Source organism: Amblyomma mixtum, chromosome 8, assembly GCF_055824585.1.
Source record: "Amblyomma mixtum isolate Tamu chromosome 8, ASM5582458v1, whole genome shotgun sequence".
Lineage (NCBI taxonomy): Eukaryota > Metazoa > Arthropoda > Arachnida > Ixodida > Ixodidae > Amblyomma > Amblyomma mixtum.
Genome location: NC_143019.1, coordinates 76,533,935 through 76,555,688, shown reverse-complemented (window position 1 = coordinate 76,555,688; position 21,754 = coordinate 76,533,935). Strand labels below are relative to the sequence as shown.

The 21,754-nt window shown below is 51.3% G+C and overlaps 1 pseudogene; it reads right to left on the bottom strand.

The window, feature by feature from the left end:
* Positions 1–19,546, bottom strand: part of LOC149333061 (uncharacterized) — a 52,163-nt pseudogene extending 32,617 nt beyond the window's left edge.
* Between the last annotated feature and the right edge of the window lie 2,208 nt (positions 19,547–21,754).

The following is a 21,754-nucleotide window of genomic DNA, read 5'->3' as shown; positions in this document are numbered from 1 at the left end:
TGCAGCGTCCACAATGATTGCAAATCGTTAGACTAACTGCTTGAGGAGCCATCCAATTCATGCTGACCTACATACGGCGCGAAAAGTCATGGAATTACAGCAGCTACTCATAGACAGGAAAAAAAATCGGAATACTTGAAATTCACTTTCAAAAGGTAGTTGATTGTGCCCCTCACAATATTCTTTTATCACTCTTAGAAGACGTCAATGTTGACTCTGTTGTCTACAATGAAATACACCTTTGATACAATAACTTGTCTATCCGCTTTATTTTTAGTAGTTTTTCACAACCTGCGTCCATCCTTCACTTCAAACAATGACATCCGTTATCGTCACTTCTGTTTACACTTTATTTAGGGCCCTATGTATGAGCGTTCTAATGTGAATGTTCGAAAATAGTGTCGGTTTAGATTTTGCCGAAGGTCGATGTAAAACACAGTGTACTGGTGGCCTGTACAGACTCTGACGCGCTTTTCTGTGCAAAAAAGCCTCGCTTGCATGAAGTTATTCCCTCGACTGAGAAGTTTCAGGTACCCACATAAGCCGCACAAACAGCTGAGGTGTGTTAATTAAATTCTTGTGTTTTGCACCAGCAGAAGTCACTAGTATGGCACGTATGTATATGCCTCCCACGTACCTTGGCGTCCAATCAAACAGAGCGGGCGCCGTCAAATTAGTTGGAGACAGAGACATCGCATTTCGACTGAACAGCGCTATGCTAAGATATCTGCCTCACAATGTCTGCCAATATTCGCCAAAGCTGCCGCCTGCAACACGTTTCTCGGAATGAAGATTTATTTTTGGTCTCAGTTGTTCCATACTCGAGGCTCCATGTTCAGCGCTCTCACAGAGTATTAGTTGTTTGTCGGATGCCTCTGAGAGCCTACAAGGCGGGATTTTGTTTTCCGATTTGTGAGCACTGTTGCTCCGAGTCCATTCTATGTTTACGTGTAGCAGACTGCCTCCAACAATATGTTTTTAGTTCGTTATTGCAGACAAATTAAGTTAATGCTTTGCCCAAGCTGACTGCGTCCTCTAGCATTCGTGACCGTCCTTGTTAGTGGTGTTAACGCATAGCTGTGTTTTTCTCAAGAAGCACGCTTTCTTGCCGCCCAGTTTCTAACAAACTTTCTTTGTTGAGTGTCACGGAAACATTGGTATAAAAAACTTATTTAAATGCTTTTCCCTCCACCATTTATCCTTCGGTGCACTTAAGATTACCGGCTCATCATAAGCTTGCACGGGTTCCAGATATTGCACTTTCTCAGCTACCGACTTTCTTCTACAACCTACGTTTTCGTAGACTGCCTGCGACTAAATGGCTTCAGAAAGATGACATACTTATGTCGTCGAACTGCGGCCGCCTCAGTGACGTTCTAGAAACTACTAAGCATAACTATGGGAATTATAAAGACGCAATTAAGTTCTGGGATATCTTGGTGCGGACCTTACAAAAGCGATTGGGTTCGCATATAAGATATTTCTGCGCTTTGTAATATACCCAAGGACTCCTTCGTAATATTTCTTTCTGATCAGGCGGCGCAGCTTATGGAACTCGCAAATGAAGGATCGGCCCTGTGAATATCTTATATCGACGTATTCTGATTTCTTACCAGTGATGTTAATCTCAATGAAGTGTGCCTGTTGGCTCACCTAAAACAGGAGTGGCACTCCTTCTTGGTGGCATGCTGAGCCTTGCGTCGATTGCTGTTCCCTTTTGCTTAAACTTTTTCATGGCGTTCTAGCTGCCCCATCCTAGGCTATTTGTATATAGTTCACGTATTTATTAAATCAATTTACTGCAATAAATTCTATGGAAACTTCAGTAAATTTTTAAAAAAAGCTGCAGATTTGAATGCAAAATGCACCAGTTAAAATCTTGTTGTAAATAATAATTTATTCTCGTCCTTTAAGTAACAACCACAGCAAGCATATAATTCACCAGATGGCCCAAATGTGTGTTGTCGCTTGTGATTGCTTTATTCATATATTTTTCTGGGGTCCACACTGCTCTAAAAAGCTTTTAGTAGAGCGTGGAGGCGACACAGAAAGTTATCGCTATGTACATTGAATTGCGGAATAACACCGAATTATAGGCACTTCAAAAATTTCCCGCCTTCGTTGTGGCTGTAACTATTTAGGGTGCCCTTCGAGACAATTTGGCTCCAAATTTCCGCGAAAATTTCTCACAGAACATCGGAGGCGAAACCAACGTTCGGGTACTGTACTGATGATACATCGGAAGTACCGGCCTTTGCGAGGAATGAATTTCAATCATAACATTTAATTACAGCCCAGAAATATGCATTGTGTATTACAAATATGTGCACGCCGCCGCGGTGGCTCAGCGGTTATGGTGCTCGGCTGCTGACCCAAAGAACGCGGGTTCGATCCCGGCCGCGGCGGCTAGAATTTCTTTGGAGGAGAAATTCTAGAGGCCCGTGTACTGTGCGATGTCAGTGCACGTTAAAGAACCCCAGGTGGTCGAAATTTCCGGAGCCCTCCACTACGGCGTCTCTCATAGCCTTAGTCGCCTTGGGACGTTAAACCCCATAAACCAACCAACCACAAATATGTGCACGTGCTCATTTCCGTGATGCGAAAGTCATGATTAAACAATCCAATCCAAAATCGTAAAGTGAAAATACCCAAATCTCTTGACCTGATCAAGTGCATCTGTACGCATCTTTAGCCGAAGAACGCAGCTAGAGTAAAAACTGCCGTCATATATTTCGGATGCAAATTTTGCACAATAACCTTAGCTTACCCAAAACTCAAATGCAAGTGTCTGACTCTAGATTTAATGATGTACTGTGCAACCTCGACACGTGTTGATATTCCAAATATCTTTTCTAATGTTTGTACAAGCATGATGCAGAAATTCATCTTTTATTTATATGTAGGTTGTACTCGTTAGCGACTACAAGGTGCGGAGTAGAATCGTAAATTTGGATGTGAGAATTTTAAGGGACCGTTATCAGATCACAAACGCGCTTTTTTATACTTGACCCGCATTTAGATCAACCGCGTACTCTATATATTTAAACCATTTTCGCGGAAACTTACGCGTTTTGAGAGCACCCGCGTTAACAGCCAATTAATCCATCCAAAATTGGTGGAAGCTGTTCGTGTCATTTGGGCTTTACTAACTGCCGGCCATTTGCGCTGACTGCCTTGAAATTATCTGGTTATGGGTAATCGAACCGACCTATAAGTGGTCCGACCTATAAGCTGCTGGAAATGAGACAGAACGTTGGCAATTCGAATAAAGATTTTACTAATGCATATTTGAATGTGAATTTTCCTGCTGGAGATACATCATATTTGGTAATTTAGAGATTTGTTCACTACTGCCTTTAAGCTTTTGAAACTCATCTGCCAATACATACGGTACACAAAGCACATATTTGGGAAAAACGCGACGATTTCACCTTGTGTGTTCCGCTCAAAATTGCTCTGCACTTTGTACTTCGGTTGCAGCCACTTTCTCTGTTCGTGGTTTTAATGTGCAACCGAACACGTACTTTGACTTTTCTTATCGTTACAGTATTTTTGCATATACGCTTGCACATGAATTGTGGCTTGCTCATGTACGAGTTGTGTCGAAATGTCTGAAGACAATTTTTTTTCACAGAAACTTCCATGTTTAGCAACAATTTTTTGTGGGTTGTGCTTCAGATGTGTGTAAAAATGCTATGTGAGTTTTGTGTGATACAATAAAAAATAAATGTGACTGGCATTCTGTTCTTAATTTCTGCGTTTCTCCAATTTTGACATTTTATTCTCTGATAGCGCGCGTGCATCTCAAATCCACGCCATCAGCGGAAATAAAATCGCCGACAATACCAAGCAACGGCCGACGCCATGCTTCTTGCTATCATATTAATGCTTGATGTTATATGTATCTCCTTGCATTCGTCGTTACGCTGAATTAGGAACAATATGTCGAGCGTTTTCATGGATACCTGAAACCGATGCGAGGCTGAAACCTGGAACCGAAACGAACAAAGAGAGTCACATTAGAGTACTCATGTATCCGCGGTACATGAATGTATCTTTTAAGTGCCAACATTCTGAACTACTTAAGTGTGAGGAAACTGAGGTGGAGCTCGGTAATGCACGCTTCTTACGCCTAAACGCTAGTGATGGTTTTCACCACAGGTCTTTGACTTAAATAACCATCCCGGATATGCATCTTCAGTACGCCCTTTTCACCTGTCGGTGTCTACGCCTGCCTTTTGGCGTGGTCCCTGCCATGAGAAATCTTTCAAAAGTCCATGCCGCAGATTTTTCATTGCCTCCAAGGCGTTCGTGCGTACATTGCTGATATTCTGGTGTGCGGTGCCACTAGTGAGGAACAAAATAACCGTTTAAGGAAATTCGAACAGATGTGTCTCCGGTGTGCTAGCACTCGTTTTACTGGGTGACAATATCCGGGAGCAGGGTATGCAGCCAGATCAGAGCTTAGTAAAAACAGCAATGATTACAATGCCTGAACCACAGGATAAACAAAATGTTCAGCGAGGGCTGTCTCTGTTTACGTACTTGGAAAAGTACATTCTGCGGCTGGAGGAACGTACAGCCCGGCTTAGGGAACTGCTGAAAACCAACGCGCAGTTTGCATGTAAGAGCAGGCTCTCCGATGTCTGTATGGACTTTACTATAGCATTGGCGACGGCACCATTTCTAACCACTTACGGCCCAAAGCTGTACACAAAGGTATGCACTGGAGCATCTTGCTTCGGCTTCGGTGGCGTTGTCCTTCAGTGTAGCATGCAGGCCTTTTTATTGCCTTTTTATTGCAGGCCTGTTCGCTTATGCATCTCGAGCTTTGAATGACTGCACGCGACGATACTCACAGATGCAAATTGGCGGTAGGCAGTGTATAAGGGAGTGAACGTTTCCGCAGCCTAATGCAAACCACATTTCAGTTGAAACGAAATCCTAGCCACTACTCTACATAGAGAAAAATATATCGGCGAAATGCCTCCACACCTGCAAAAGTTCTCTCTTCGCCTAATGAAGCATAGCTACGCATTTAAGTACGTTCCTAGCGAGCATGTTTCCTTGCGGATGCTTTGTTTCTACCAACAGTGACTTTCATATTCAATTCCCGCCATATAGCAGCGAATAGATGCAACGAGGAACCAAGGCTGTTAAGTTTTTGGCCTTGCATGGCGCAGACGCCCCCCCCCCCCCACCCCCCCCCCCCCCCTGTAAAGAATATGATGAACGTCAAATTTCCGAACCATTCATAGTGAGACTGCCGCCAGAGCATCCCCGGTTTCGCGTGGACGCAGATGTGTTCTAGAACGCCGGCAAATCATACACCGTCGTGTTTGATGAATTCTGCAAATAACTTGAAGTTGAATACCAGGTGGACATCTGTTCCAGAGCCGTGATTTCAAAACTCTATACCAGTGAAAGTGCGCTCTGATAATGGACCGCAGTTCCCGCCCAGCGATTTTCTAGTATTTGCAAGAGGCATTTATTTTAACCAAGGTACATTCAGATAGAGCTTTCCAGGTACTAATGGCATCGCCGAAAAGACCGTTCAAATTGTAAAAAGCATCCTAACCAATACCAACGCAGCCAATGTAAACTTCGTACTGGGCGTCTCGGACTGCGGAACATTCCTTGCAGTTGATGGGTGATCACCCAGGGAGCCACGAAAGTAAGTTCAAAGCTTGAGCCAGCCCACTCTAGATGGCTTCTTACCCTACTGCTTCCTGGCGAGTGCATCCGGATAATGGCCAACCGTTCATGAAGCAGCAAGACACGGGTTCAAAGCATGGTCGCGACATGCTCATGCCATGGCGTCAAAGAGGATGAAATAAAACCACCGAAATTGACCTCTGATTTCGTTGCAAAAATGTATGAGTCGGAAGAAGCCCCAGTGCCGAAATACATTGTCCCGAAAGGCACCCGCACAGCAGAGAGCGAGTCAGGACTATCATCCGCATAATCTGAAGCTTCAGATCTCACACCACCAATAAATCCACGAGACAGTAGTGCACTATACGCATTCACACCACTGTCAGCACATGCAGATAACTGAAGTTCTTCAAGAACTCGTCTTTCAAGCAATAAGTTGATGTATGATGGTTTTTCAGACAAGTGGTTTGATAAGAGAGACGGAGACTTCCAAAAAAAAGGCATGTGTACTGGAGTCCGCTTCTCTAAACGGCCATGTGTATCTGGCAAAAAAGAACCAATGTACCCACTGTCCTATTAAAACTAGCTCTCTCTCCCGTCTTGCAATGTCAATGTGATGTTCCTATTCCTGCGGCAAGCACAGATGTAGACGATGTACAAGTTTATCATTCACTGGCAGCCTTGCAATACTATGGTCAATGCTGCTCCTTGCACAACAATTCCCAAGATCTCTCTAGTGTAACCTTAGTTTTTATGTTTATTGCCAAAACTTCCAAACAGTGCCCTGTGCTACCTATTACCAGTTTCTGTGGACACTGACCTATACGTAAGTAAAGTTGGCGAAGCTTTTCTTCGTGATCCAATAGTTCGCCTCGCCTTTTGACAGACGAGGGCTAGCATACAGCATTGCGCGTCTGTAGCCTGCCACGTTTCTGTACGACGACGGTGGCAACGCCCACCTTTCATCAGTATAAAATTCAGCGTGCGATTATTCCTCGAAATGTGTAAATACCGGAGCGGGCTACAAATAATGCCGAAGCTGGGCAAAATGTTCCGCTCACGGGAGTTCTCCTTTTAATAACCCGTCTTCCTGTGTTAGCTCGGTCTGAAGTTCGACGGTTCGTGAAAAGTCAACAACAGACTGTGTGAAATACGCTCACAGCCCAAGAAGTCTGCAGACGCCTGTCTTGTTGCCAGGCTGCTACAGCTAGGCAAAAGTGGCCGTATTCTGTGGGTCGTGCGTACGCAGTCCTTACTGAAAGCATAGCTGGGAAACTCCGTGCTCTGGTCACCGAAGCAGTAATTCTCATCTTTCTGGGAAGGTCTGGAAGACTTGATTGCGACCAGTTTTGCCTCAGCCTGTTCACGTTACAGTCGACCTTCGTCGCGAAGACAAAGATACACGACACAAAAGATTTGAAGTGAGGTGACGGCAGCTGAAAACCGGTGAAGAGCCTCTTATACAATTCAATAGAAGGCTCTCGCAGATTTCCGTTCCGTTAATCGTTCACATGGCATCACAGCCACTCAGAAGGAAGTGTGGCTGCCGGTTTGGCGAACTTTGGCATGGGGGGTCCTCTCTACGGTGGCCAACTTGATGGCTCGTTAGGCAACAGTTTTCGGGGTTGCATACGAGGCTTGTGAAAAGCTGCTCTTATACTCCTGTAACCAAGTATTTTTTTCTTTCCTTCTTTCAAATCAGTGTCGACACATCAGGCAGCTCCTTCTTTACGGTTGGTGCTTGCAAACTTCTCAAAAGCTCCCTATTATTTGCATCCCAGGTCGGTAATGAAGTTTCATGATTTTCATAAGAGACCCTGCCAAATAGGTGCACAGTGCAAAACAAGCGTCTCAATTTCCTAAAGTAATGTAGCGTGGGGAAAAGTGGCGACAAGACATTTCTGCTCAATCCGTCCATGAGAGTTTTCGTACAGGATGTCACGAAAGAAAGAGGGGGGGGGGGGGGGGGGGGGGGCTACCGGCGCATGTGAGCCATGGCCGGGGATGGTGCCGTAGGCGTTGCGGACGTGAAGTTGAACCGTATTGCAGTAGTCGGGTGCCGTCGGCGAATGGTTCATGTTCCAGTTGCAGCCATTGAAGTCGGCGGCTGGCTGAGTGGACTGCTGAAAGATTCTCAGCGGTGGCAAGAAGAGAGCGGGCAGCATAGCTTGAAAGATGTGTGCGGAGCAGAAAGGTGACCCAGCATTCTGGAAGAATCCAACTCGGCGCCGGCGATAGACCAAACTTACGCGGCCATTGTCGAAGAACAACATGACCACCACTTTCGGCTGCGCTCAGTTTAAAGGCAGCATCGAACGTTCGAGATAAGATCTAGAGAAGAACGACAATCATCCCTGACAGCTTGGAAACGACAATGCGTGATTATCACTGTTGGACGCTGATTCAGTGCCAGGTTCCCAAGGAAACAAAATGACCTGGCTTTGCGCAGACGGCGCGAAAGAAAACGTGGATGGAAAGGCAAAGCATTAAATCAACAGCGACGGGGGAAGTATCCAAAAGTGCTGTGTTGGTGTCGCATATACATGAAAAGTAATGAATTCCCAATCATGAAACGCCGGGAAGGATGAAAATATCGCACAAATTTTGACCGCTCGTTTACAGGACATATTTCGAAAATTAGAGAACACTTTGGGAATAAAGCAAGACAGAAAATGCCTTTGATGTTAAAATTTGTCTGTGCCATTTACTTGCTAAAGTACTCAGGGGAAGAACTGCAGAGCATGATTAGGGACTTAACAGCCATAGAAAAATCGCTTCAAGGGTGCAAGGCTCCCACCATCAGCTCGGTGTCTTCAAGAGCCAAGACCAACAAGATAAACCACCAGGAATAGACAAATAAAAAAAGGAGTTTCATTTCTTGGAAAACTGAACAGTTTTAAAACACACCGCCAAGTTGTCCGGGCAGGCACTTAAGAACGGTGCAGGAACGCACCAACATTCAAACTAAACAAAGACCAGCACAGGCAGAAAAGATATATTGGGAAGGCGAGACTAAATAAAATTCCCTGCTAAAGCAAAAACAGAAAAACGAACCAATTCCCGAGATCTCTCTAAAATAACAGCGTAAGACAACCCAACTTTGCCCACCCACTATCGACCCTGCAGGGAACGCAAGCTCTCAATTTATTTCCCGTACGCCTCTTACCACGCAGCGTTGTCCCAGCGGCATCGCGCGAACAACCTTGTGATGGATTAAGTCTTCGCACACCGGTCTTCGCGTATGTTCTTCTCGAACAAGTTCAAAGCGCGTGCAAGCTCCACAAGCCATACTCCCATAAAATTTCAAGAATGTTCTACAGCCTTGAAAGCAGTCATAGAATGTTTAACGTCCTGGAGTTTAGCGTTCACGATCTGCTCACTGGCTCTTAATGATGACGTAGTGGGCGCATCTCTAATAGACAACCTGTGTATGTTTAACCTATACTTAATCGACCAGCCCGGGGGCTATTTCCGTTTCGCCTCAACCTAAATGCTACCCATGAGCGGCGAAATCACTGCGCCGCCATGATAGGTGGGTGCACGTGTTTGGCAAGCCCTCTTAAATCATATTTGCAGTTTACCAGAACTCTTCAAGGCTCACCTATGCAATAAATTTGTCATCTCACAACTCACTAAGGTAACCCCGTAGGCTAGCGTGGGGCTTGCATTACAGTTCAGGATCGCGCAGAGAGCTATTGAAATGGAAACGACAGGTGCACCTTGAGATCAGAAGAAAATAATTTTTGTCCGGAATGAAATGCAAGGCGGGGATATACGAAGTCGTATCAAAAGGAAAAACAGGGCATGGTACTGGCATGTGTAGCGTACAGAAGATAAGCGATGCTCGGTTCTATAAACTCAACGGACTGTAATGGAAGACGAACAGAGCAGTAGGGATGGTCTTGGTAGCTCTCAGTGAGCTCAACCTGAAATGAGGAGGGCTGATGAAATTGGGAATTTGCCGTCATGAGGTAGCAGAAATGGAACTTTATAACCTAACTAGGATTTAAACAGAACAGCGCTTTGTTCAGCTATCGATGTAGTGATTCCGAAGAAAACAGCAATAATTTTTGAAGGAACGTCACTTTCTGCATTTTTACTGGGTCGAATAAGAGCGCTGAATTTTCTTTAACGATGGCGATTGTAAGACCATCTCCGGAAAGAACGAACGCAAAGAATGATGGACACGCAATAACTAATGAGCTGTTAAAAATCCATGCGGGCTATTTAGCCTGCATCATAAATAGCCAGGCCAGCTAACAAAAAAAAAGCGCCTATGCCGTATGTCTTTGGGTCTACCCTAAGTACATCTCCTGGTGGTACCGTGATTTTTGGCTCGTACACTGCGTATGATGCAAACCCACTAGCCGGCGTGGTTCTCTACTAACAGCTGCTCCTCACTGGTTGTTCTTTCATCGATTCAGAGATGAAGATCAACCATTGCAAAGCCTGGAAGCCTGCCCAGAGTGCCCTTGCAATCTCACTTAAATCCCCACCAGAACCAGCGAGATTCATTTTAAACTTCTGTGCACGCTCGGGCCACTTCCTGCAACAATAAGAAGCTTTTCGGTGGTTTAGGCGCCTCATCTAGAGCATATAATGACGCTCTTAGAATGGGTAGATTCGACAAACGACATCAATTCTATCTTCGTGTGCCACCTAGTGCGTTTCTTGGTACCACAGAGACCGGACTAGGTTTCATTTAAGGCAAACTTTCTGGAATAGAAATTTTTGAAATGTCAAAACAAGTCAACCTGTAGATGTAATGAAAACAGCGCGACAGGAAACACACAGGACAGGACCAGTGCCTGGTCTTGTCCTGTGTTTTCTACTCTTGTCTTCGTTTGTCGCACCGTTTTCATTACATCTTCGAGCATGAACCAACTAACCAACTAGCCGAAGTAATATATTTATTAAGCATGAAATGCTTTTAGCCCCCGTTGTCGGCAGTGTGGTGACGTCACGCCGAGACTGAGAGCCATCATCCGGGCACTGAAATCCAGTCATCCGGGCACTGAATTCCAGTCATCCGGGCTCTGAATAAAAGGGAAGTTTAGTCAACAGTGCAAACAAACAAAACATTGGAAACACACTCATGATTGAGGGCAAAACAAATGTATACAAAGTGGGTGGCCACCCAGAAACACCATGACCTTATTTTAACACACCGTACATATCACAAATTACAGCCTATAGTGCATAGAACGAACACTGGACAAAGAAGAATCAGCCTCCCGTAGCAACGACGCACGGGGGGGGGGGGGGGGGGGGCAAGGATCTTTCTCAGGGTGATTGGCCCTTTCAAAATTATACACCACCATCCTCGAACAAACCAGCATAGTCGGTAAAGAGAGAGGGGGGGGGGGGGGGTTGGCCCGGCTAATACCGCAGCGCCGGCATAACCAGCCGACCTTCGTGCACGACAAAGAAGCGTGTGTGCCACCGTCGCAGAAACCGCGCCTCCCCATCCGCTGCAAGCCTTTCAGACAGGTATTGCCAGATGAGGAGACGCAGGCTCTGCAACGCGGGGTACATAGCCGTCGCCGGTTGACGCCGGGCTTCGGCCAGACAGCGGCGACGCCACAAAACAAACATAGCGGACATAAACACTAGTTTGCCAAAATAATCCCGTGGTTGCCGGATGCCTGGCCCGGCACGAACTGAAAACATCCGATACACCTGCCACCACATTATCCGGGCAACACGGCACTCAAAGAAAGTGTGTCGCGCTGTCTCTCGCGCTCCACATTGCGCGCACTGGGCGTTGGGCACAAGGCCCCATGATAAGAGGCGTTCGCGCGTGGGGAGGACTCTCCATCTCCTCCTCCACTCAAAGTCGCGAACCTGCGGAGGGAGACGACTTGTGCACCACGTGCGCCCCTTGCGTACCGCGGTGCGCCGCTGGTCGTCGGCGCCAAGGCGCACGCACGCGATCATCTCGCTCAGCCGAGACGCGGGCGTCTCAGTCAGGTCGACTCCTGGCAAGTCAGTACAAACAGACTGCTTAAAACCAGCAGCCGTTCTATAGAAGCGCAGAGGCCTCTCGGCCTGTGGACCTATATGGGCTGTGAAACGAGAACATCCGGGCACCTGTACGAGACTTAACGAGATTTGTTGTTGTTGTGACTGAGAGAAGGATGAAAAGGAAATTGCACGGGCCTGCTACTGGCTCTAGCCAAGCCACCACCGCTGCCACGTGCAGATAGAGGAGAGGTAAGAGATCAGAGGAAAGAGAAAAAGGCAAGAAAAGACGCGCGTCGCAGCAACAACTGCGTCCGCCGGAGCGGACGCTGCTGAACAAATCGGATAAGCGGCCGAAGCCGCGCTCGCCGAAGCGAGGACAGATACTCCACCCCTATTACTTAACGAGATTTAACGAGACTCTCTAAGCCCTTCTACGCGACCGGCCTGCAAGCGCCGGTTGGTCTCCTAACAAGATTTGTTGTTGTTGTTGTGACTGAGAGAAGGATGAAGAGGAAATTGCACGGGCCTGCTTCTGGCTCTAGCCAAGCCACCACCGCTGCCACGTGCAGATAGAGGAGAGATAAAAGATCAGAGGAAAGAGAACAAGGAAAGAAAAGACGCGCGTCGCAGCAACAACTGCGTCCGCCGGAGCGGACGCTGCTCAAAAAAAAAGCGGCCGAAGCCGCGCTCGCCGAAGCGAGAACAGATAAAGAGAAATTTATTGGACCCAAGTGGAGTACATGACAGGGACCACAGTCCCTCGCAACAAACAAAGATACGGGGCGGCGACAAGTGTCGCCCGATGGAACTATACACTGAAAATACAACAACGCGACAAAAGTCGCCACACACACAAACTGTTCATTGCACAGGGGTCCACAGAGTTCCGTGTGTCCAAGCACCGCGGGGGAAGCACGAAACTACCTAGCCACCGCGCACAGCACACTTAGTATGGAAGGAGCCGCACCGTCACGCGGCCCCTGTCCACGGCGATGAAGCGGGTGCTCCACCGCCGCAGAAACTCTTCTTCAGGGAGCGTGACTCGGTCCAGGCACGCCTGTTGGAAGAGGCGCGCCCGAACCCGCTGGAGAAGGGGGAACATAGCCCGCTGCGGCCGGCCCTGTAAGGACGCGACGCCACGCTGGCGCCACAAAACAAAAGCGCCTACACAAAGGAGGAGGCGCACAAAAAAGTCGCGCGGCCTGGTGCGCGCGTCCAGCGTAACAAAAAACATGCGCGAGAGGAGGCGCCAAAAAGTCCGCGCCACTACACACTCGAAGAGCGCATGCTCGAGGGTCTCGGTCGCACCGCACTGGGGACACCGCGAAGAAGGAGCGATGCCCCACGCGGCGATGCGGACCCCCGTCGGTAGGACGCCCCAGCCTCGCAGCCAGCCGAAGTCGCGGACGTCTGATGGTAACGAGTGTGACGTCAAGTCCCGCCACCGTACCCGCCTGCTCCGCTGTAGCTGGTCGGGTGTAGCCTCCTGAATTGCTAGGAGCTCGCAAACGCGGGAGGCCTGCGTCTCAGAGACGTCGACCTCGGGCAGGGTGGCGGTGAGGGACTGGGCCGTCCGACAGACGTACCGGAAGAACCCCGGCTGCTGTTCGGCTGAAGGACCTGTGCAAGAATCAAAAAAGAGGCGCCGCGAAGTCCCGAGAAGGTAGGCGAGGAGCCCTCTCCCCGGGTAGTCGGTGGCGTTGACTAGGTCGCGGACGCCTCGAACAGCAAGGACGCTGCACATAGTGCGCAGGTTGGGCAGGCTAAACCCACCCATGCGCGTGGGAAGACGGAGGAGCGCGCGAGCGACGGACTCCGTCTTTCCCGCCCAGAAAAAACTGCCACAGAGTGTGGCCAAACGACGCGTAAAAGTGCGCGGCGGGCAAGCGACGCGGGCGATGTAAAAGAGCGACGCGCACACGGACGATCTTATCACGAACGCGCGCTCTGACAGCGAGAGGTGGAAGTTCGCTGCCACTGCCAGGCGTCGCTCTGCGGTCGCTCTAAGCTCGGACCACGTTTCTCGAGCCACCTCCCCTGAGGAGAGGAACACGACACCTAACACCTTTACCGCCGAAACCCACTCTACGTCGCCCAGCAGGTGCGACGAAAAGGAGCCAAAGCGCAAAGCTTTGCTCTTGCCCCTGTTAAGCAGGGCACCGGACAGCTCGCTGTAACTCGAGAAAAGCCGTAAACACGCTACGTAGCTGTCCTCGTCCCGCAGAAACAGGGACACGTCGTCGGCGTACGCGGAAACCTTGACCTGACCTTGACCTGGCAGGGGGAAACCGCGCACCGATGGACTCGCTGCTACGCGGCGCAGGAATGGGTCCAAGCATAAAACGAACAACATAGGCGACAGTGGACAGCCCTGCCTAATGCCGCGTTCTATGCTAAACGGGTCACTTAACGAGCCGTTAAAAAACAAGCGGGCTGTGAGGCCCGAGTACAGCTCCTCTAGTCGCTCCACGAACTCTGGCGGGAAGCCGAAAGCCCCGAGGACGCCGAATAGGTAGCGGTGCTCGACACGATCGAAGGCTTTAGCCTGATCGAGCGAGACGAAACAACCCGGGATTCCCGTTCTCGAGGTGAACGTGAACAAGTCACGCGTTAGTGCGAGAGACGAGAAAACCGAGCGTCCGGGCACACTGCAGGTCTGCGCAGGGCTTACGAGCACCGCTAAAACCTTGCTCAACCTTTTGGCCAGCAGTGACGCCACGATCTTGTAATCTGCGTTAAGCAGAGTGATCGGGCGCCACGCCTGCGGGTCAGATGGGCACCCGCCAGGCTTCAGGATGAGCACTACACGGCTCTCTCTAAAAGACTCCGGCCTCTCGCCGTCCCTGACAAAGGCGTTCACCATCCGGAGAAGGTGGGGCTCCAAGACTCCTCGTGGCCGAAGCCGCGCTCCTCCCTACCTAACAAGATTTAACGAGACTCTCTAAGCCCTTCTACGCGACCGGCATGCAAGCGCCGGTTGGTCTCCAAAGGAGTCACAAAAAATAACTGCTGCCAGTGCCTTCTCAATGTTTATCAAGAAATCATTCGCTGTGCGTTTTATAATGCACGGAATTATAATTTCCGATTTCGAATAACGCGTGCAAAAAGCACATAAATGCCACGATACACTTCGTTGTCATACGTGATCTCTTAGGGGCTTCGCGCATCGAAGCAAAGCCGCGCAAGCGCACAGGGGTCCGGGGGAGAAGCGCTGCGTTCAAAGGGCAAGGCATCGCGCCGAACGGGTGGTGGCGTTCCTCCCTTCCATTACAGTGTGGTTCGGGTGTCCACCGAGATGGCAGAGAATTACTGCGCCATTTCCTTTCCTCAAAAAACCTTGCGTTCAAATGGCAAGGCATCGCGCTGAACGGGTGGTGGCGTTCTTCCCTTCCTGTACGGTGCGGTTCGGGTGTCCACCGAGATGACATTAGGCCTGTAAACATTTCATGCTTACTCTACTCTCGGTTACGGGAGAGGCAGACATTTTTTACTTAACTCTACCTTTATCTTTTTGCTGTCCTTGCCGTCACCATTGCATGATAATACATGCATAGATACATGCCTTCGCATAAACGCTCATACAGCCAGGTATGATGCGTACATCTTTACTTTCGGGTTCGAATTGTAGAAAGTTCTGCAATTCCTTTCTCTTGCCCCTAAAATTGGTAACTCCACTGCTGTCTATACGTTTCTTACTGAATGCAAAACAAATCATGTCTGTTTTTTCCCGTGAATATATTTCGTGGAATGCCTGAATGTTCAATTATTTTGCAGGTTCGTCCGAGTCTTAAAACCGTGGACTTAAAGACAATATACGAAGGATTTTAACAAAATCGTTAGGTAAACTGAAGCTGAAGGCAATGGGTATGTTTGTATATTCCGATGTTTGCTGATGATTGTGTTCTTTACAGAACAGTCACTAACCCGATTTACCAACAATCCCTTTAAAATAATTTAACTCATATGCAAGACTGGTTCCGTGAATGGCTAATTGCACTTAACACAAGTAAATGTTAATATATGCCGTTCCATCGTCGTCGTTACCCTCTACCTCTTCTCATACAGCATATTTAACGTTCCTCTCGACCTTGTCCAATCATACATATACCTCGGTGTTCATCTTTGTCATGAATTTACATAGAATACACATATTTCAAACATCATATCATATGCTAACAGAACACTTGGATTTTTAAAGCGTCACCTATGCTCTGCACCTCAGCATGTCAAGGTCCTCCATACAAATCATTAGTCAGATCAAAATTGGAATACGCATGTCCCATCTGGTCTCCGAAACAAGCATATCTCTTCAATTCAATTGAAGCAGTTCAAAACCGAGCAACTAGATTCAATCATTCATCGTATTCTTTTGATATCAGCATATCATCCCTAAGATCACAGTCCAGTCTACCTACCCTTGCTCATCGCCGCTACATTGCTAGTTTATGTTTGTTTCACAAGTTTTTTTACTCTGAGCTACGACAGGAACCCTACATCTGCGCACCACCAACACGGATCTCCCTCCGCACCGGCCATCAGCAACAAGTCTGACGACCTCGTGCCCGCACCACTGCACATTTTCATCATTTTTCCCTCGGACCGCGAACGACTGGAACGGCCTTCCCCGTGAACTTGCTCCTACCACGTGCAAAGCTTTGTTCCTCGAAAGAATCACGCGTGTACTTGCACAGTGAAAATCTCATGTTTGTATAACTTACTGTTACTTATCTCTGTTACTTATCTCTGCTCATCTGTTACTTATTCTGTTTTTCATTTCTGTGTGCCCCACCCCTTATGTAATACCCTCTAACGAGGGTATTTAAGATATTAAAGTGAAGTGAAGCTGCGACGCTGGGCCATAGCATGCGAATTTCCTAGCCCTATACATGAGGACACTTTCAGTTCTTCAGGCGTGCTGAACACACCCTCGAAACATGGCGGTGCTTGCACGAAATGTTTCATTGTCATGGACACTATTGCGTCCTCAGCTCTTGCAGCCGCTGATTTTAAGCATGGAATGCTTTTAGCTCCCGTTGTCGGCAGTGTGGTGACGTCACGGCGAGACCGAGAGCCATCATCCGGGCACTGAAATCCACTCATCCGGGCTTTAAGAGAAGTTTATTGAACCCAGGACCAAAAAGGGACATCGGTTCATCTACAAAAACAAGTAAACATTGCGGCGACTGATGTCGCCCGGTGCACACACACACGTGCAGGAAACTTAAAGAGTCAAAAACCACGAGATGTCCAAGAAAGTTCAGGGGTCCATGCGCGCGGGGGAAGCACGCCGGATGGAAATACTACGCACAAATACCCGCGCACAAATATAACGCGCGAACAACGCACACACACCTCGCGCACAAACTCCGGGCGCGAACTTAGCACGCACAAATATACGCGCACTAACATAACGCGCGAACAACGCACACAAACCTCGCGCACAAACTTCGGGCACGAACATAACGAGCGAACATCGTGTACGAAACACGCGACCACACAGGCGCGCCACACTTAATATGGCAGGAGCCGCATCGACACACGGCCCCTGACAGCGACGGTGAAGCGGGTCGACCAGCGCCGAAGGACCTGGTGCTCCTCCAGCGACACGAGGACCATGCACGCTTGGGCTAACATGCCTGCACGTACCCGCTGTAACATAGGGTACATGGCTCTCCGTGGTCGTCCCTGCAGAGCCGCCACACCTCTCTGGCGCCACAGCACGAATGCCCCGACGCAAAGAAGCATGCGTACGAAAGGGTCGCGAAACCTGGAATTGGGGCTGGGGGTCGCTCCAAACATTCTAGACATGAGAACCCAAAATGTCCTGGCGACAGAACACTCAAAGAGTGCGTGCGACAAGGTTTCAACAAGGCCACACTGAGGACATCGGTCGGAGGGGGCCACGCCCCAAGCCGCCAGGCGATCTGCCGTAGGCAGGGCCCGCCAGCCCCGCAGCCAGCCAAAGTCTCGCACGTCTGCGGGAAGGGATGACGACGTCAAGTCCCGCCATCGCCCCTCTCTGCTTAGCGCCAATTTCTCCTGTGGGGCTTCTTTTACAGCCAGGAGCTCGCATACCCGAGAGGCGGGAGTTGAAAAAAGCTCCACCTCTGGGAGCGCTGCGGTGAAGGACCTGAGCGTCTGGCAGACTCGCTGGAAAAACCGAGGCTGCTGGAAGGCTGTCGGGCCGACACTCTGCTCGGGAAAAAAAAGGGAGCGCGACGTACCGAGTAGGTATGACAGGAGAGCCCTGCCCGGGTAGCCGGCCTGGTTAGCCAGGTCGCTGGTCGCCCGCAAAGCGAGCACGTTGTAGAATGTGGGCAGGTGGGGAATGCTGAATCCCCCATCTTAGGAGGAAGCCGGAGGAGCGCGCGCGCTACAGACTCCGTCTTGCCTGCCCAAAATAACGAGCTACATAAAGTGGCCAGACGGCGCGTGAAGGTGCGGGGTGGGTGGGCAACACGAGCGACATAGTACAGTGGGGCGCACGCCGACGCGCGGATGATAAATGTGCACTCTGCGAGGGATAGACGGAATCGCGCCGCAACTGACAGCCGTTTCTCGGCGGTCTCTCTAAGCCGGGTCCACGTCTCGCGAGCTGGCTCACCGGTCGCGAGGAAATAAACCCCTAATACCTTCACGGCCGAAACCCACTGCACGTCGTGCAACAGGTCTGAAGAGAACACGCCAAAGCGCATCGCTCTACTCTTGCCCCTGTTCAGCAGGGCGCCGGACAGCTCGCTGTACACTTCAAACAGCCGCAAGAACGCTACGTAGCTATCCTCGTCCCGCAAGAACAGGGACATATCGTCGGCGTATGCCGAGACCTTCACCTAGCCGTGGACCGGCAGCGGGAAACCGCGCACGGACGGGCTCGCGGCGATGCGGCGCAGCAATGGGTTAAGACAAAGAACAAAATACGTGGGCGACAAGGGGCAGGCCTGCCTGATCCCTCTGGAAACACAGAAGGGAGCGCTGATCGCTCCGTTGACGGTCAGGCGGGCCGTAAGCCCCTAGTAGAGGAGCCCGACTCTAGCTACGAAGGCTGATGGAAAGCCAAAAGCCTCGAGCACACCCAGCAGGTACCGGTGCTCGATACGGTTAAAAGCTTTGGACTGGTCAAGCGAGACAAACCAGCCCGGCATCCCCGCTCTCGAGGTGAATGTGAACAAGTCACGAGTAAGTGCGAGAGCGGAAAACACCGAACGGCCGGGCACGCTACACGTTTGCGTTGGGCTGACCACCGAGGCAGAATCGCGCTCAACCTGTTCACTAGCAGTGACGCCACGATCTTGTAGTCTGCGTTGAGCAGAGTGATCGGACACCACGCCTGTGGGTCAGATGGGCACACGCCCGGCTTCAGAATGAGCGCGACTCGGCTCTCTCTGAAAGACTCTGGTCGAGCTCCGTCCGTCAGAAAGCTGTTGACCATATCGAGCAGAGGACCCTCTAAAACGTCGTACAGCTTCGTGTAGAAACTGACGGGGACACCGTCAGGTCCGGGGGCCGAGGCAACATTCATTCTAGCTACTGTGGCGCGGAGCTCGTCTGGCGTTGCCGGCGCGCAGAGCTGCTGCGAGAGCTCGTCCGCGACTGCGGGGAGACCCTGGCAAAAATCGCGGAGTGCGTCGCGAAACGCGGGGTCGCCTGCCCGCTCAACCCTGGATGCGAAAAGCTGGGACACGTGACGTGTGAGGACTTCGCGTATCTCCGTGGCGCTGCTGCTCGTGGCCCCGTTGGGCAGCGCGATCTCCGCAATGAATACGGGCGCATCGGGCGCATCCTCATCGAGGGCGCCTGCGCGTACTTGCCGCAAAACCGATGGATCGGCTACGGGCCTACCCTGAACGAGGGCTCGGCTGGCAGCGCGCGACGATTGCCGCAGCAGCGTCTCGTAGCGAGCCTTCAATAAATTATAATAGTCTCGCATAGCGAATGTAAGCGGCGTGCCTCTCTTGACTATGCGGATGCGAGCCAGCGTCTCGTTGGTGATGCGCGCTCTTCGCTGGCGGCCTTCCGTAATAAGGAGCGCGCGCCACTAACCCTTTCTCCCGTCCCACGGGACTGATGAGTTAGCGCGAGCGCCCGGAGCACCCAGCGCACGCTGCAACGATGTGAGACTCGACCAATCTGTCAGTAGGCTGGCGTCCATTCGCCACAAGTCTACTCGTGGGGCGCACCCGCCGAAATCCAGCACTACTGACAGCGGTCGATGGTCTGTAACGCTCGGAGTGCCCGCGGGAAACGCGAGTACCTCGCACGAAGCTACATGACGCGCGAGGACGGGCGGGAGCAAAAACTTGTCGAGCCGACTGGCCGACCTCCCTCTCTCCCATGTGGCCCCGAAGTTATTGCCATGCGACGAGACCCATGCGTCGGTAAGTCTGAACTGCGCGCATAGGTCACGGAGGGAGCGCGCGCCGGCGTAAGGCCGACCCTGACCTGGGCCGCGTACATCAAGCCAGGGGTCCAGCACACAATTAAAGTCGCCCACTATGAAAGTGGGGTAGGAGTCTAGCATAAAGCAATCGAGCGACTCGTAAAACGACGAAGTATCGCCTCGTTGCGCCGGCGCGTACACAACCAATGCCCTCACCCGTCTGCCGTTAAGGGAAAAGTCGACGGCCAAAGTGCGACCGTCTACGCCGTACGTGCAATGTGCGCCTGAACGGAGAGAACTATTGATAAATACGACACCGACACCGCATGACATTGCGTCGGTAAGCGAGAAGAATGCTGGCACAAGGAAGCGATTCTTAAAGCTGGTAACATCACGCGCGGTGCGGAAGTTGCACTCCTGAAGGAAGAGACTGTCGACGCCCTGCGCGCGAGCGAAGTGCATCACCTCCCTCTGCTTATCCAGCGACCGAAATTCCTGAACGTTCAGGTAGAGGAGATGCACCGTCGCCATAATGAAAAAGCAGGGCGCCGACATACCGCCGACAAGTTTAGGGGGCCCCGCCATTGGCAGAGTCGCTCGCGCGCGCCAGTTTTTTGGGGACGGACGGATCGGCCGAGCCGTCCGAGTCAGCGGACTGAGACAATGCGTGCTTCCCCGAGACCCTACTCAAATCCATGGGTTCTGCGGAGGGTAGAGAGTCGGTGGCATCTCTCACCGCACTCTGCGAGGCATGGTCAAAAGGTGTCGTACACGGGTTGCGGTCGGTGGAGTCCTGGGCCTTCCCCTCCGCGGCCTCTGGGGGTGGTCGGCGCCGTGGACCTCGAGGCGGGCCGGCGGCGCTCGGCAGGTCGATCGCTCCGGGCTGTTCGCAGGGGACGTCCCCGGTGAGGCGGAGCGTCGCGCCACGTGAGGGCGCTCCGTCGCTCTCGTCCGCTGTGGTGGGTGAGTCGTCCTCGCCAGAGGAGGACGAGTCTGACGAGCACGTCAGGGAGATCGGCGGGAGCTCGCCGATGTACGGGAACGTAAGGGAGTCCGTCGACGCCGTGTCCGCGGTGTTCTCCGGCTGCTCCTGCGATGAGGATGCAGGCTCTGGGCCGGCCGGGGTTTCCGACACGTGAGTGGCGGGCGTGTCGTCGTCCTGGCGTGGCGCGGTCTCCGCAGGGGGCGCCGTCGCTGGGGCAGGAACCGTGTCCTACGGCGGTTGCGCCTCTGGCGATGCAGGCTTCTTCTGAGGGCCCCCTGAAGCGGCCGCCGCCGCGTAAGAGCGCGGACGAAGGCAGTCGGCCGTGGCGTGGGCTCCGGAGCAGCGTCGGCACGCCGCCTCGCATCCGGCCGTTTCGTGCCCGAACTCGTCGCAGCGGCCGCACCGCGGCGTGCGGCAGGCCGCGCCCACATGTCCGTCCTGGCCACAGCGTGAGCAGACCTTTCGGACGCCCCTGTAGTCGAACATGACGCGGTGACCCTGCACGGACATGAAATTAGGTACCGCCTGCTTCATCTCCATCCTGACGAGGCGCTGGCCGTTGCTCACGTGGCGTCGCCCCTTCAGCGTCGGATGAGAGATCTCGAGCACCTTGCCGTAGGGGCTCAGTGCCGAGGCCAGCGCCGCGTCCCCGACGAACAGCGGCACCCGGAATGCAGTTACGTGGACCACGGAGGGGCCCACGCAAGAGACTGGGACAGAGGTCCCGTTCACTGGGAACGATCCCTCCGCGAGGAGCTTTTGTGCCGCCGCAG